The 18,449-nt window shown below is 33.6% G+C and overlaps 1 long non-coding RNA gene across 1 annotated transcript; it reads right to left on the reverse strand.

The window, feature by feature from the left end:
• Positions 1-9,599: 9,599 nt before the first annotated feature.
• On the reverse strand, positions 9,600-16,603 carry LOC111702624 (uncharacterized). The gene is made up of 3 exons (XR_002765455.1): positions 16,420-16,603; positions 12,276-12,361; positions 9,600-9,670 (listed from the first exon to the last, which is right to left on the reverse strand). It is a non-coding gene; the product is annotated as an uncharacterized LOC111702624 (long non-coding RNA).
• Positions 16,604-18,449: the final 1,846 nt, after the last annotated feature.

Raw genomic sequence — 18,449 nt, forward strand, 5'->3', positions numbered from 1 at the left:
CGATATTGGAAATCTTAACTAATGTTTATGGATCTCATTATCGTGAATTTTGTATGATATAGTTTAATTTTAAATTTCGCGCTGTCTATTTATTTAATTATCAGAGAAGATTTTTTCCGCAGTGATTTATGTAAATTTGTAATTTGTTAAAATGTCAAAATTCTTTCAGATAATTCCATAAATTTCATTGTGGTACTTTTCAGAAAACATTCCCTGTTTTAGGTTAGTTTTAGCAATCCAGGTGGGGGGCTCAAATTATTCATGGGGGGGGGGGCAAACCCCCCCAAAAATGTTGCCCTTCTGGCACATTTTTAAGGCCCCCCCCCTTGGTCTAAATCCTGAATACGCCTCTGACTGTATGTAATAAAGTTGTTAAATATATTTATAGAAACAAATAATTGCTTGTCATAATCAGGCATTCATGACCAGGAGAAATATTATTGATCTTTATATTTACTTTTTAAGGTATTTTCCTTTCCCTCACATTTTTCAATTTATTTTATTTTCTTCCAGTTAGCTAAATTACTTTCAAAATAAGTTTTTATTTGGAAGTTTTAAAACGATTAGTTGTTTTCCCAAAACAGTCGCAGATTGGAAAGATAAGAAAGTCGCTCTAAGGAATTAATCCTTTTAATCTATAATGAATTTGGCTTGTCTGTTTGTTTGTATCCAATAAACGGCAAAACGGCTGAACCGATCGGGTCCAAATTTTTTGTGGGACATCACGTGACCACAGGGAAGGTTTATGAATGATAAAAATTTTAAAAAATGTGTTTTTAAGGTTTTTAATTTTGTAAACAAATTTAAATTCTTGAAAATCCGCGAATCTTTTTTTAAAATCCGCGAAATTATTTTCTTCTTTGTTTTAATATGTAAACAAAAAGAACATGTTCACAATTTAAATAGGAGATGGGCGCAAAGCGCCCTAAAAGCTTAGTCTTAAGAAAATTGGATTGCTCAAGATATTCATATTTACTTTAAACTGTAGGATTCAGAATTGAAATTATACCCCATTTCTATATGTATCCATATCTATATATATATTTACTTTCCTTGTATTTTTTCGGTGGGTGTTTGTTAGTAACCGACAAATAAACGTCAAAACGGCTGAACCGATCAGGCAAATTTTTTTGGGGGACCTCACATGATCAAGGTAAGGTTAATGGATAGTTAGATTTGAAAAAAGTTGCCAAAACTTTCAATTTTTCAAAATCTCAATTAAATAGATATTTAATAAAAGAGCAAGAATTTAAAGTTAAAATCAAAGAATGGCACGAAGGACCCTGTACATAAATAAACTAGGTAATCTCTGTTTTTCTGATTGTATGTCCACTCATAACTCATGAATCCCTGGACCGATTCACCTGGACCGACGATTGGGAAACTCGGGAGAACTGGGGGAAAGTCGTAGCTTGGTTTAAAAGTTTCAAGTTGAGAAGGTTTTTGTAAAAAAAAAAACTTAGAGTCCAGGGAAAGGTTGGTTCTTGCGCTAGTATATATAATATACATGTACTTTGCTTGTTTGTTTGTTTGTTTGTTTGAATCTAATAAACGTAAATTGATTAACCGATCGGGACAGTTAAATAAGACAAATTTTTCCCGAAAAAAATATGAACGTTTATTGTTTTTGTAAATGCTCTCTTCTTACACTTTGCATGCATATATATAATTGTTTAGTGAATTTTTAAATCTGAAAAAAGTATTAAGCGTTCGAGTTTTCTCTGTGTGGTGTGAAAGGGGAGAATGATTGCAGTATGCGGGTAAAACGACCGTAACCTGGTTTTTTTTTGTTTCGCAAACTTGCAATTATTAGCGTACCAGCATATTTCTTTCACTAATTATATCAGGAGAACAGTAGATTGATGAACACTTTTGCAAAATCTTTTCCTTCCGTTTAATCAATACATTTTTCTAAGGTTCTAAAACTTGAGATACAGTTTACCATGTTTGGATTTTCCTTCCGTTCCAAGAATCAGTTTTCAAACCAAAACACTCACATCTATAGACAAGGAAGAGGTCATATTTATGTAGATTTACTCGTTAGACTTTGAGATAAGTATGAGATACTAGAATTTTAGGGCGCTTCGCGCCCATCTTCTATCTCAATTGTGAACATGTTCTTAATGTAACGTTGAAAAACAAAGAAAAACAAAATTTCGCGGATTTTATAAAAAAAGATTTGCCGAATTTTCAAGATTTAAATTTTTTTTACAAAATTAGAAAGCTTTCCAACACAATGTTTTTTAATTTTCATCATTCATAAACCTTCCCTGGGGTAACGTGAGATCCTACAACAAATTTGGGCCTGATCGGTTCAGCCGTTTTGACGTTTATTGGATACAAACGTTAAAGACGTCTCATACCGAATAACATGGCGACCATACAAGTTGAAAAAATTGCAACATACGACTTAGACCGTAAAAAAATCTATTTAATTTCAAACAAATCATTCAGATATTACAACCTATAGTCATCGATTATCTTTAGCCACATTTGTATATATTTGATATTTCATACTAGTTTTGATTTTGTTTTTTAAAATAATATTTGGCTTACAACTTGTTTTCGAACATTCCTGGAAAATATGAAAATGTCGTCTTCATTACCAAAAATCCTCGAAACAGGAAAAAATGTTTTTATAAGTAACTCTCAGATCATAACAATGAAAACATATTATGAAAAATCAACTTTGGGTTAAACCACTGAGAATTTTTTTTTTCACGACAAGAGTGAACTGGTCAATTGTCTCCAACTTGAATATTCTATTCCATATCTTTAAGGCCTTAGCGTAAACCTTTAATATTTAAAACTTTTATTACAGGGTTATCGAAAAAGAATGAGTCTTCAGAGACGACTTTATCAAAAGTGCTCCTTTTTCTCTTCTAGTGTCTTCAACTGCTTTCAAGTTTTGCTTTTCTTTTATAAATAATAATTAAGTACATAATTTTAATTCAATATGTGGAAAACAAAATAAAGATTATAAATGTAGACTGTAAATTATTTCAAAGCCTAAAGGTCGTCATTAAAGTCTTTTTAAAATTTATATTTAAATTTTTATTGGTTGTCATGAACTCATTAAACCAAATCAGAGATAAACCACATCAGAGATAAACCATATCAGAGATAAACCATATCAGAGATAAACCACATCAGAGATAAACCACATCAGAGATAAACCACATCAGAGATAAACCCATCAGAGATAAACTACATCAGAGATAAACCATATCAGAGATAACCCATATCGGAGATAAACCATATCAGAGATAAGACATATCAGAGATAAACTACATCAGAGATAAACCTCATCAGAGATAAACCCATCAGAGATAAACCACATCCGAGATAAACCACATCGGAGATAATCCATATCAGAGATAAACCATTTCAAAAATAAACCATATCAGAGATAAACCATATCAGAGATAAACCCAATCAGAGATAAACCACATTGGAGATAAACCATATCAGAGATAAACCACATCAGAAATAAAACATATCCGAAAAAACCACATCAGATATAAACCATTTCAAAGATAACTCATATCAGAGATAAACCATATCAAAGATAAACCATATCAGAGATAAACCATATCAGAGATAAACCATATCAGAGATAAACCATATCAGAGATAAACCATATCAGAGATAAACCACATCCGAGATAAACCACATCGGAGATAAACCATATCAGAGATAAACCACATCAGAGATAAACCACATCAGAGATAAACCATATCAGAGATAAACCACATCAGAGATAAACCACATCCGAGATAAAACATATCAGAGATAAACCACATTCGAGATAAACCACATCGGAGATAAACCATATCAGAGATAAACCATATCAGAGATAAACCCAATCAGAGATAAACCCATCAGAGATAAACCACATCAGAGATAAACCACATCAGAGATAAATCCATCAGAGATAAACCTCATCAGAGATAAACTACATCAGAGATAAACCATATCAGAGATAAACCCTATCAGAGATAAACCACATCAGAGATAAACCGCATCAGAGATAAACCATATCAGAGATAAACTACATCAGAGATAAACCATAATTGAGATAAACCCATCAGAGATAAACCATATCTAAGATAAACCCTATCAGAGATAAACCACATCAGAGATAAACCACATCAGAGATAAACCACATCAGAGATTAACACATCAGAGATAAACCATATCAGAGATAAACTACATCAGAGATAAACTACATCAGAGATAAACCACATCAGAGATAAACCACATCAGAGATAAACCACATCAGAGGTAAACCACATAAGAGATAAATCCATCAGAGATTAACCATATCAGAGATAAACTATAACATCAGAGATAAACCACATCAGAGATAAACCACATCAGAGATTAACCCATCAGAGATAAACCATATCAGAGATAAACTACATCAGAGATAAACCACATCAGAGATAAACTACATCAGAGATAAACCACATCAGAGATAAACTACATCAGAGATAAACCACATCATAGATAAACCATATCAGAGATAAATTACATCAGAGATAAACCCATCAGAGATAAACCATATCAGAGATAAACCATAATAGAGATAAATCCATCAGAGATAAACCTCATCAGAGATAAACCATATCAGAGATAACCCATATCGGAGATAAACCATATCAGAGATAAACCATATCAAAGATAAACCCATCAGAGATAAACCTCATCAGAGATAAACCCATCAGAGATAAACCACATCCGAGATAAACCACATCGGAGATAAACCATATCAGAGATAAACCATTTCAAAGATAAACCATATCAGAGATAAATCATATCAGAGATAAACCCATATCAGAGATAAACCATATCAAAGATAAACCATTTCAGAGATAAACCATATCAGAGATATACCATATCATAAATAAACCATATCAAATATAAACCATATCAGAGATAAACCATATCAGAGATAAACCACATCCGAGATAAACCACATCGGAGATAAACCATATCAGAGATAAACCATTTCAAAGATAAACCATATCAGAGATAAACCATATCAGAGATAAACCCAATCAGAGATAAACCACATTAGAGATAAACCATATCAGAGATAAACCACATCAGAGATAAAACATATCAGAAAAAAAACCAAATCAGAGATAAACCATTTCAGAGATAAACCATATCAGAGATAAACCATATTAAAGATAAACCATATCAGAGATAAACCGCATCAGAGATAAACCATATCAGAGATAAACCATTTCAGAGATAAACCATATCAGAGATAAACCATATCAGAGATAAACCATATCAGAGATAAACCATATCAGAGATAAACCATATCAGAGATAAACCTCATCAGAAATAAATCTGTTTTCTGATCCCTGTATCTTACATTCCAATGTAGCAGACCTAAGATATTTTTTTTTATATTTTAAACATATAATCTTTTTTCTTTTCTAAATTCAAATTTTTAGAAAAAAAATTATTTTCAAAAGAGCAGTGAATTTTTTCTCTGGCTGTTGTATCTTCATCCATATTCCTTATTCTCTTCATCTCTCGTAGACCTACGCATTCAAGGGAATCAGATTCAAACAAAAGAATTAACGTTTTTCCGATGGGTTCGAATACTTAATAACAGCTAACCAGGCTTGTTATTAAGATTTATATTTAAAGTTGTCTCAGTAGCAAAATCTGGATCCAGCTAGGTAAAAAACCCCCATTCTCCAGGTTAATACATCGTTAAATTATGTATGCAGGACTTTAATATTACTTGTAGTTTCATTTTTTTGTTTCCATTTGTTTTATGGGGTGTTTTCCCCCCATATACACCCCTATATACACCCCTAGCTAAAGTTTCTCTAGCTTGCTATTTTCCATCTCTCACCCTGTATCTCTAATATACTATCTGAAGCGCCTAGCAAGACCCATATTGTTGCTTCTTTGAAAGCTAAATGTACACTGAGAACAAATAATCTAAGTTTGAAATATCAAAGGTTTACGCCATCATGTTACAAAGATATAGAGATTAGAAAATTCTTGTTTGAGGCAAAGACTCATGATTCCTTTGTTCAATCATGTTATAACAGAACACTGTAGTGCAGGGTTACTCACAAAGGATGAGACTGCAATGACGACCTGAAACTTAAAAAGTTTGAGAATCTAAAGGTTGAATTTGACCTTCTTCATTTTATTGCAGATACAAAATTTGATATTTTATTCTTCTCGAATTTTGTTGAATTCATTAAACTGTACTAAACTTTATTAAAGCTTATTAAACCGTTTGATTTTGATTTAACAAGTTTTTCATGGAAATTTTCAAATAAGCAATTTCTTAAAATATGATATTTAACTTTAATATCAAATTTTAAAACTTTCATTGATTTAAAAACTGAAAGTCGAAGAATTATTTTTTATTTTGATTTTATTGTTAAACTCTTAGAGAATCTAGAGGATCTTATTTAGAGGGAAATCACCGAGCTTTACCCCGATATAAGAGGAAGCTAGTGGTGGTTGGGGGCTCTCCTTGCTACTCTTATCTTAAAATGACGATTTAAAGCTGTGATGAATTTGTTTCAGAATAACAAAAAATCAATCCTGATCCTGATCCTGATCCTTATCCTTTTCCTTATCCTGATCCTGATCCTTATCCTGATCCTGATCCTGAACCTGATCCTGATCCTGATTCTGATCCTAATACTGATCCTAATACTGATCCTAATCTTGATCCTGATCCTGATCCTAATCCTGATCCTGATCCTGATCTTGCTCCTGATCCTGATCCTGCTCCTGATCCTGATCCTTATCATTGTTTGCAATATTTATGGGATTTATGTTTAATTTAAAAGAAATTTCAATTAAATTGTAAAATGTTTATTCTCGCATGATGAAAGGCTATAATTGAAAGAAAAAAGCAGAAACCTACTTTCATCTCTACTTATCCAAACCACCCAGGATCCACAGATAGATAGATAGAGAGGGAGGAGAATATAAAGGTGCGTAGTTCTCCGTCAGCCCTTCAGTAACTTGTTGATGCTGGCCGGAGCCGCAGCCGGAGTTTCAGAGGTTGGAATTGTTATCAAGGTTTTTGACTTTATGCATCATACATCATTGTTCATTTGTAAAAGAGTATTATTACATTGGCAATTTAAGGACTTTAGACGTAATTTTACAACGGTACCCTTAATACCTTCATATGATAATATTATGGTTCACATAATTTCATTATTTTTAGCTTGAAAAGTGTTTATTTCTAATAATTTCTTAAACTTATTATTGAAGCAAGAAATGTGCAAGTATTTTATGTTGAGGACCACACATGCAAATAATCAGTTTTCGCTAAGGAAAAGTTAATATACTGGCAATGAGTAGGATCGCTAGGAACGATTAGTATACTGGCAATGAGTAGGATCGCTAGGAACAGTTAATTGTCAATTAGCAGGATCGCTAGAACAGTTAACAGTTAATATACTGGCAATAAGTAAGATCGCTAGGAACAGATAATATACTGCTAATAAGTAAGATCGCTAGGAACAGATAATATACTGTCAATGAGTAGGATTGCTAAGAACAGCTAATATATTGTCAATGAGTATGATCGCTAGGAACAGTTAATTTACTGTCAATGAGTAGGATCGCTAGGAACAGTTAATATGCTGCCAATGAGTAGGATCGATAAGAACAGTTAATATACTATTAATGAGTAGGATTGCTAAGAACAGTTAATATATTGTCAATGAGTATGATCGCTAGGAACAGTTAATATACTGTCAATGAGTAGGATCGCTAGGAAAAGTTAATATACTGTCAATGAGTAGGATCGCTAGGAATAGTTAATATATTGTCAATGAGTTGGTTTGCTAAGAACAGTTAATATATTGGCAAAGAGTAGGATCGCTAAGAACAGTTAATATACCACCAATGAGTAGGATCGCTAGGAGTCAATGAGCAGGATCGCTAGAACAGTTAATATACTGTGAATAAGTAGGATCGCTAGGAATAGTTAATATATTGTCAAAGAATAGGATCGCTAGGAATACTTAATACATTGTCAATGAGTAGGATCGCTAGGAATAGTTAATATAATGTCAATGAGTAGGATCGCTAGGATAGTTAATACATTGTCAATGAGTAGGACCGCTAGGAATAGTTAATATTCTGTCAATTAGAAGGATTGCTAGGAACAGTTAATATACTGGCAATGAGCAGGATCGCTAAGAACAGCTAATATATTGTCAATTAGCAGGATCGCTAGGAACAGTTAATTTTTAATTAGTATGATCGCTAGAACAGTCAATATACTGGCAATGAGTAGGATCGCTAAGAACAGTTAATATATTGTCAATGAGTTGGTTTGCTAAGAACAGTTAATATAAAATAAAATAAGTGACAATATAGTAAAGTATTTGTTTAATAGTTTACAAACTGACGTTGCATAATCAATAATCATGGTTTGTGAATTTAAACATTAAATTTTCAAAATGTGAAATTTTCTAAAATTTCAAAATACGATATTGGAAATCTTAAAGATATATTTTAGTTATTTTCAAGTGATTAAATTTCAAACTCAAGTTTTATTTATTTTAGTATTTTAGTATTTTATTTACTTTAGTATGATTAAGGTTGAAAAGTTATGATAATGCATTGATTAATTATAGACGACTTAGGACGAGTGTAACTATGGTACAGGGTTACCCACAAAGGATGAGACGTCAGAGACGATTGTACGGAATTTGTAAAGTCTATTTTCTTGCATTCAGGGTTCCAAAACTTGCTTTTTTTCTGTGCTTGATAATTTAGTAAACCATCAAAATACTCAATTGAATGCAGAAACCAAAAATCAAGTTCGAATCGTCATATTTTTGGAGTTATGGGTCGTCAGTGTCTCATCTTTTGTGGGTAACCCTGTACTTTAAGAAATTTAGAACATAATTTCAAGTCCCCAAGGAGCCCCAATTAAAAAGTTAAATACCACATGCACAACTTTACCTTTATCTGAGCTTCATTAAGGAAGATATAGTCATTTTACTCCAGGGTTACCCAATAAGGATGAGGCATAAACTCTTGATTTAAAGATCATTTGGCACTAAAAGAATTAAACTAACAGTATTACTGAGTTACGTTAGAGTTAGCTGCAGGAAACCATAGTTTTAAGAAACAAGACGATATTAGATTCCAAACAACCGTTCCTTAGGTCTCATTTGTTTTACCTCAAACTTGCTTAATTCTGTAAAATTTAATCATTCACTCTGCCTCTATAGATCCACAACTCAATCACTTTTAAAAAGAAACCATGATTGACTGTTAGCAATTTAAAGATAGAAAAACGGTTATCTTCGCCATTTTGAACACCGTTGTTAATTCATCTAATGTAAGTATTGAATATTCTGATCATGCAGAAACATCTTTGCTGTCTTTCTAATTCAGAAAATTAATATTTTAAAGGGACTGTATCACGTGATACAGACTAAGACACATGCCAACGATACTGCACTGCCATTGGTCGTAGTTCTATTCACGTGATACAGACGATTCAATTATATTACCAATTATTTCTATTAAAGATGAAAAATTATTAAATTCAAATGATAATAGAAGCAAACCTAAGTTTTTCAGGCTCCTCTTGGATATCGTCGTTTCCAGGTTGGTTGGGTATTTGCTGAATATGGCCTGTTTAAACCTACGATTTTTATACAAAATTTTATTCGTTTAAATTTTTGTATTAATTTGACACAGTTTTAAATCAAGTTCTCGAGACAAGAACATCATATAGAACTCTGATGGGTCTCGATAAAATCCTAAACTGCTTAGGTTTCAGTCTATACCCCCTTGCATTTTCCTTCACAGTCCCTTTAAGCTTAAAATATGTAATAAATCTCTTTATTTTATAACGATAAAAATAATTTACACCATTATTTATCTGGAAGACATGATTTCTTTGAATCTAAAAGAATAAAATAACGAGTATTTTTTTCGTTGGACCCGAGATTGTCGTAAATTTTCTGTTTATTTACTCGAAACCTTATCTAGCAAAGATCAATAATCTTTATTATTTATATGGAAAAACTCCAACGACGGAACGCTGTAAACATAAAAGAAGAAGAAAATCTATTCTATATAATAAAGCTCTTCACTCATTTATATTTGTCATAAGGATGACCGAATAGGCTGAAATTTGCTTAGGAAACCCATGATGGGTGCCCGGGGATTAACATATAGGCTAAAAAAATTTCAACAAAAATCAAAATAATTTTTTTCAAAAATCTTTAAAAACTTTTTTTCCACGGGCAATGCCAGGCTATTCAGCTAGTATATAATAAAGCTCTTCGCTCATATATTTCTATATTTAAATATGTTAACTATAACTGGCCAAACGGCTGAATCGAATTGGCTGAAAGTTTTTGATTGAATGATTAATTAATTATTTGTAAGTGTACATTTGAATTTCCGAGCCGGGTCAACCTTTCCGGTCCCAGTTTATGCTGTACCTAGCTCTATAGACAGAACTAGCAGGTGCAACAAGGTTGACGCGGTCAGACTTGATGCTTCATATACTTTTACTAAAGGGGCAGAGCTGTGTGCTGCTTAAAAAGGAAACACTGTTTTGAAAACTATTGAATAAGACGATTTATCTTGAGAAATAGGAATCTGGACCGTTATTTGGCTATAATTTTTCTAATTTTTAAAATATTTAAAAGCGCTTTTTCGGTTGGAGTTCTGCATAAAATTTCCAAGAAAATGATGTACAATATGAAATTTTTGAAAATATTTGTTTAGGGTTGACGGTAATTTCTCCGTTATTAAATCGTCAATTCGTATGGACGATTTTGAAATATTTTTTGTATAGCAATATTTTGTTTAAGTGAAAACGGTACAACCCCTGGTGGGCGGTTGGATTAATTTCAATATTGATCACCCTTACTGTATATTCCTTCTTCATTTTATTGCAGATACAAAATTTGATATTTTATTCTTCTCGAATTTTGTTGAATTCATTAAACTGTACTAAACTTTATTAAAGCTTATTAAACCGTTTGATTTTGATTTAACAAGTTTTTCATGGAAATTTTCAAATAAGCAATTTCTTAAAATATGATATTTAACTTTAATATCAAATTTTAAAACTTTCATTGATTTAAAAACTGAAAGTAGAAGAATTATTTTTTATTTTGATTTTATTGTTAAACTCTTAGAGAATCTAGAGGATCTTATTTAGAGGGAAATCACCGAGCTTTACCCCGATATAAGAGGAAGCTAGTGGTGGTTGGGGGCTCTCCTTGCTACTCTTATCTTAAAATGACGATTTAAAGCTGTGATGAATTTGTTTCAGAATAACAAAAAATCAATCCTGATCCTGATCCTGATCCTTATCCTTTTCCTTATCCTGATCCTGATCCTTATCCTGATCCTGATCCTGAACCTGATCCTGATCCTGATTCTGATCCTAATACTGATCCTAATACTGATCCTAATCTTGANTTCCAGGGGACTATATTTCAGATTTCTCATGTTCCAGGGGACTATATTTCAGATTTATCTGGTTCCAGGGGACTATATTTCAGATTTCTCATGTTCCAGGGAACTGTGTTATTGAAACACACTAAAAATTTGTAATTCCTATATCGTTGCAACCTGATAGTGTAAACCTTTGATATATTAAACTTGACTTTCCAATCTTACAGAATTAATATTTTGCAATATTAAAGGTCTAGGAAAGATATAAGGATTAAAGATTTGGAGTTTGCGACAAAAACTCATTTCCGTATCAAAAATCATGTCGTCTTCGAATTCCAGTGTTTGGTCGTCATATGATGATAATAATTAAACAGAAAAGCTCAACAAAATTTTATTGCTTAATAATCTCAAGAAATTTGTTGAGTCAAATGCTTTTTTTTAGTTAAAAATACACAAAGAAGTTTAAAGGGGTTTTCTCAAAAAGGGCTCGACAGGGATTTCTAAAAATCTACATGCTAGACCTAGACATAGTCTAATTTCAGAATCTATAAAAACCTAAGGTGTCTTTGTTTTTAAAACCTACTTGATAGCTGAGGTGAACAGTGAATTATATCATGAATAAGCTGAATAAACACATTAAATACAATGGATAAACTTTCATGGTTAATATAGGTGTAACATACACTTCTTTCTGATTTGACTTACACATGACATTTTGCTTGCCAACATTGCATGAGGAAATTTTCTCAATTATTTAGTCAAACTTGCATGACATTCAATTTTACAGCATAAAAATTTTCTTTTCACAAAAAACCTTAAAACAACTTTACCTATAAAATAACTAATACTCAGTGTTTGTGAGTCTCTTGCAGAGCTTTCAGAGACGAAGCCATTTTAATTAATATAGGACATCTCCCTTTCAAAAAAAAAATTAGATATTGTAGCAATTTTATCTTTGATAAACGATAGAAAAAGAACTGTATATATATTGAAGTCTAAAGATACAAAGAAAAACATATAACGTGTGTATTACAGATATAATTTGGTTTGGCTTGAAAGATTGGAAGACGAGGTGCAGCACGTGCAAGGGCTGAAGTCGGAGGTATCGGATCAGGAGGTTTTGGATTTGGAGGCCGGCCTCGGCGAGGTGGGTCTTGTGAAACCACAGGAAACTCAGACAGAACCGCTTCAGTCTGTCCACAGATACAGAATCAGTTTTGGAACCAACCTGGAGGAGANCGGAGAATGAGTCCAGCATTGATTGAGTCCAGATTAGAGACAAACCTTTTCCCTTCAAAGCCTCGGTTAGGGGGAAAAGAAGTCCTGCTGCTCCTCTGATGAAACGTCTGTAAAAGTTGATGATACCCAGAAAACGCTGTAAACTTTTCTTGTCAGAGGGTTGAGGAAAAGTAGAGATCACAACAGTGTGCTTGGATAAGGGAACACAACCTTCTGCTGAAACTTTCAACCCAAGATACTCGAGAGAAGGAGCTGCAAACACACATTTGTCCTTGTTTATACTTAGGCTGTGGAGGCGGAGTCTGTCAAGAACCTGGCGAACATGTTGGAGATGATAATTGATATCCGGGCTGGAGATTAGTATATCGTCCACATAAACGTAACAGTGTGGGATATCTCTGAGGATTTAGGTCCATGAGGCGTTGGAAAGTACAACCTGCATTTCTGAGTCCGAAAGGCATCCTTACCCACTCAAAAAGGCCGAAAGGAGTGATAACCGCTGTCTTGGGAATGTCTCCAGGGGCCATTGGAACTTGATAGTATCCCTTGGTTAAATTCAGCTTGGTAAATATTTTGCATCCTTTCAGTCTTGACGTAAAATCAGCAACATTTGGAAGAGGATAACGGTCGGGAATTGTCTGTGTGTTTAGACGGCGGTAATCGCCACAAGGTCTCCAAGACTCGTCAGGCTTCTGGACCATGTGGAGCGAACTAGCCCAGGGGGAGGACGACCGGCGGATAACTCCAGCAGCTTCCATGGCAGCAAACTCTTTCCTAGCTGACTCCAACTTCTCAGCATCAAGACGACGAGCCTTCGCGAACACAGGAGGACCAGGGACAGTAGGAACACTGTGGAGGACTTGCTGATTAGGCTTAGAAGAGCTGAAACCTTTGGCAGAAACAACATCAGGATATTCTGCCAGCAAATCACGAAACTCCTGCGGTGTAGAAATCAGTGCTGCGTAGAGATGAGATTTGCTGTTGGATGAAGATGAAGATACAGCAGGGAGAGACTCCAAAGTTGTTGCATCAAGGAGACGGGAGCCGGTTATGTCAACCAGGAGATGAAAATGTTGGAGAAAGTTGGATCCCAGGATAGGTACAGAGACACCTGCCAACAGAAAATTCCAATCAAACCGTCTGGAACCAAACTGGAGAGCTAAATGGCGGTTTCCATAGGTATCCATAGGGGAACCATCAGCGGTTCTGAGTTGTAATCCTACAGCAGGGGATGTAGGAGAACAAGGCAGGTGAGGGAACACAGATACAGAGGCCCCAGTGTCTACTAGGAATTTGAAGAAGAAAGTGAATTTCTTAGAAAAATCAAGTTACTTGACATCGAATAGGTGGGAATCGTGTTGAGATAATCCCCACCGTTTACTAGTTTCCCAAATAAGAACAGAGAGCTCTACACTGAGTTGCATCATCTCCCCAGCGATGGTGGTACCAACACTCAGAAGAACCACATGAAGGGTTTGGTGATGGTTTAGGTTTTGTCTTCTGTCCTCCAGAAGAAACCTTGTGTTGTAGAGCGTTTACTTCCAGAAAATTCTCATCAGAAACCATGTTAACAGTGCTAGATTTTCCACGAATAGTCCACAACTCGCCTGCTCGCAGAGCCATTCTTCGAGGATCACTGATTGACTCAGTGAGTAGGTGAGACCTGATGTCAGCTGGGAGCCTGTCCATAAACAATCCTCGAAAGAAAAATCCAGGCTTCTCTTCCTCAGGATCAGCATGAGCATTTTATCCATTAACTCTGAGGGACGCTGGTCTGAGAGGAGAGGAAGATATCGCTGAAAATCACTTAATGAATACATTTGAATTAAACACCGTCATAGAGCTTCATATGAATCGGCAGGGGAGCTCTTACTAAATCCAGGAGACGACAGGCAACATCTTGGGGCAACGCAGCTACACAGTGTGTGAACTTAGTATGGGAAGCTGTAATACGTTTGTTCTCAAATTGTGCCTCAGCTTGAATAAACCAGACTTCATGGGAATCGGTCCAAAAAGTTGGCAATTTCACGGAGATCCTTCTCAGAGGGATCGGATCCCGAACAGTAGGGTTTTCTGCCATTGCTACAGCTGAAAAAGAAATAACAGGACTCGATCCCCGGAAACCCTACTTTGGTAATTTGGTATGAAGAGCACAGGAACCCGGTCGGAACCAATTTCGGGTACGTCAGCGAGAGTTAAATCTTCGGTAAAAAAGATCACGTTGGGGTCACCAAAAATGTAGCAACTTTATCTTTGATAAACGATAGAAAAAGAACTGTATATATATTGTAGTCTAACGATACAAAGAAAAACATATAACATGTGTATTGCAGATATAATTTGGTTTGGCTTGAAAGATTGGAAGACGACAATGTTGGTCTTCTACAATATTCTATTTGCCTTTCAATCTTCTGTAAACTAAATATGTAAAGAAAAATGAAAGGGGGTATAGGATAAAACCTAAGAATCTCAGGCGTTGAACGGTGCATATAAGACATCTATCTGATGTTCCTGTCTCGAGAAATTGATATAAAACTGCAGTGTCAAAATTATGAGAAAATTCATATATATAAACAATTTTGAATAAAAGTAGTAGGTTTAAACAGATCATATTCTTTAAATACGCAACCAATTTAAAAATGACTATATCCCACAAGTGCCTAAGAATCTAAGGTTTGCTTCTATAATGATTTTTAAAATTTTATTTTGCATTTTTGATAAATATAATTGATAATACAATTTTATTTAGTCCATATAGTCCGTATTACGTCACCAGAACTTCAGCCAATGGTACTGGTCACGTGATACAGACGGAAGTCACGTGATCCAAAACAGAGAATCAAGCAGAAAATCAAAAGTGTCGACAATGGATGAAGAGACTTGCCAATTAGGTTTAAGGGTTTCTAGTATACAAAAGTTTCCAGCTCAAATGTTACACTTTTCAAATTCAAAAGTTGCCACAATGAATATCGAGATCAAGTGTTCTAGATTAGCAAAAGTTTCAACCACAAATAATTCATAAATATTGGATTTTAAGATAAGAATTAGATCCCTAGAGAGGTTTTGAATTATATATAATCATAATTAAAGACTTTATTTAAGAAAATTTAGCTCAGTTTCCCATCTTAATTTTCTGGTTGAGAATATCCTTCAACAATTCTTAGATCAATTTTTAGATTTTCATGGATCTTAGTTTTAAACTTAGAAACTTTGTCGAGCATAGAATTGGCCTATTAGATGGATTTATAACAGGGGGGGGAGGGGGGTATACTGAACCACATTATATTTTTGTTCGCGCTCGCAATTGCTGTTAAACAGGTATTGATTTTAAAATACTGGACGGCTGGTTATATATGTAACAACTTAAATCAACATTATAACATTTAACATAATATTTGCTTATACATAGCATACGTGTACATTGTGCATTTTGCATGGTGCCCCACAAGGTAAGAAACTTCAAAGAAGACATGAGTAATTTATTCAATTTACTTTTTCAAATTCATACGACCCGTGTCCGAATTTAATGAATTTAAGCCGCGTCTAAAATCCGCCAAAAACCGGTTTCAATTGAGCGCCGGCTTAAATCTTGAAACATTGAATATAATTTTAAGTGAAACCTAATATATTTGAGCCGCCGCTCAAATTCTTTAAATTCCGCCTCGGGGGTTTTAAAGGACACTTATTCTTTTTTCTTTCACTCATCATTTTAACGGATTTAATAAATTATGATACCTGTGTGGTGAGATATTTTAAGATCCTCAATTCGTGGAATTTAAAGAAGTAATTTTAAAGTCGTCATTATAATCTTATCCTTTAAGAAAGTACAGTATTATTTATTAAAATTTTGAAATTAGCCAATAGATAGATAGATAGATATATTGAAAGTGCAATTTATATTTGTAACTTCCTATCTGTTTCTCCGGCCGCATATGTTCATAATGCAGATATATTGTAGTGCTATCACAATGTTTCAGATTGAATTGAACATTATCAATAATAGATATTATATTTTATCCCAATGAAACGTATCATGTAAAAATCCACAAGCATAGAATACATTCATTAAAAACATTAACGATATATTCGGGAAAAGATTTATTGAAAAATGAAAATACAAACAGAATGAAATTAATTTTGATGCACACAATACACAAGAAATAATATTACGTTTTACATAAGGTTATAATGCAAAGAAAGTTAATTACAGTTGCGTATACTCTGCGCACATATATAAACCAGTTCTCTCTGGGCAGAAGAATAGATGCATCTGCAGTGTTCGTCTAGTATCCGTGGAGGATAAAAGCATTTAATTGACATAATAATTTCCTTTGACCAGAATATTTCATTGATTTTTTTTATGTGAAAGATGGATCCCATGTTGCAGGCTACATTACCGCCCAGAGACAGTACACTGCAGTGCAAAAGATGCTACACCACTGAAATAACTTTCCTTGCATTACAACCTTGGTTTTACACATATAAGATCAGAGATAGGTGTTTAGCTTTATATGAATCAGATTCCTTTCTAAATAGATGTATAACTACATGTATATATCCTACATATATTTTTAGATATAGATATAGATATAGAATAGCTATAGAGAAATAATCTAATAACAAAAGTTAGAACAAGTGTAAAATATCAATAATACACTTACACTAGTAATACTTACAAGTAGAGAAGATTAAAAACGAATTTTTGGAATGTTTTTGATGAAAAACTTAAATAAAAAATATGGCAGTTCGATGACGCTCTAAGATTGTATAAAATTTAAAAGTTTACACAAATTTTTTTTTATTAATTTGAACAAATTTATTCATAAGGTTTATATAGGCTTAAAGCTGTATTTTAGCTTCAGTATTTTACAATCATCATGCAGTTATAAAACAAGAAAATTAAAGCAGAAAACATTTAACAAAATATTTATATTTTACTCGTTAAAAAAAATGTTGCTTTTTAAATCCCTTCCGTTTTCTTTTCTCTGAACACATAATTGTTAATTCTTTGCAAGGTTATTTAAGTTATTTCAGAGGTGTACGCATCCTTTGCACTGCAGTGTACTGTCTCTGGGGGGTAATGTAAACACAAGACGGATGTTGAAGCCTGACATACAGGGTGTCCCACATCAAATAAGACCGCGTCAATGGGTCTAAATTACGATTTGGGGGATAGATCAGAAAATTTATGAAGAATGAATCATTTAAAAAAAATTAATAAGGCTAATAGAAAATTTTGTTGGCGGAAAATGCTAGATTTTTCGCGTATTATTTGCGTATTTTGGCGTTAAAAATTGTTGATAATCTAATATGATATGGGACGCTCTGTAGGTCCCATCTTTCACATAAAAAATCAATGAAATATTCTGGTTATAGGAAACTATTATGTGAATTATCAAAGTTTAATGCTTTTAACCTTCTCGGATACTAAACGAACACTGATGCATCTATTCTTGTTTACAAATTCCGCCCAGAGAGAACTGGTTTCAATTTGTACGCAGAGTATACGCAACTGCAAATTAACTTTCCTTGCATTAAAACCTTGATTCTTTGTAAAAATATTAACATTTATAGAACATTGGTAGGTTACTGTAAACATTGAAAATTAACTTTATTAATGGCTGCCACAACACTGAACAGTACACATTTTAGACTCAAATTTTTATTTTTTTTGGGGGGAGGGGGAGTTGATGAGTTCATTTTAAGATAAAACAACAATAGCAAACTTAAATATCCTTTGATTTCTATGTAATATGTTCGCTATT

This window comes from Eurytemora carolleeae, unplaced genomic scaffold, assembly GCF_000591075.1.
Source record: "Eurytemora carolleeae unplaced genomic scaffold, Eaff_2.0 scaffold500, whole genome shotgun sequence".
In the NCBI taxonomy this organism is placed as follows: Eukaryota; Metazoa; Arthropoda; class Copepoda; order Calanoida; family Temoridae; genus Eurytemora; species Eurytemora carolleeae.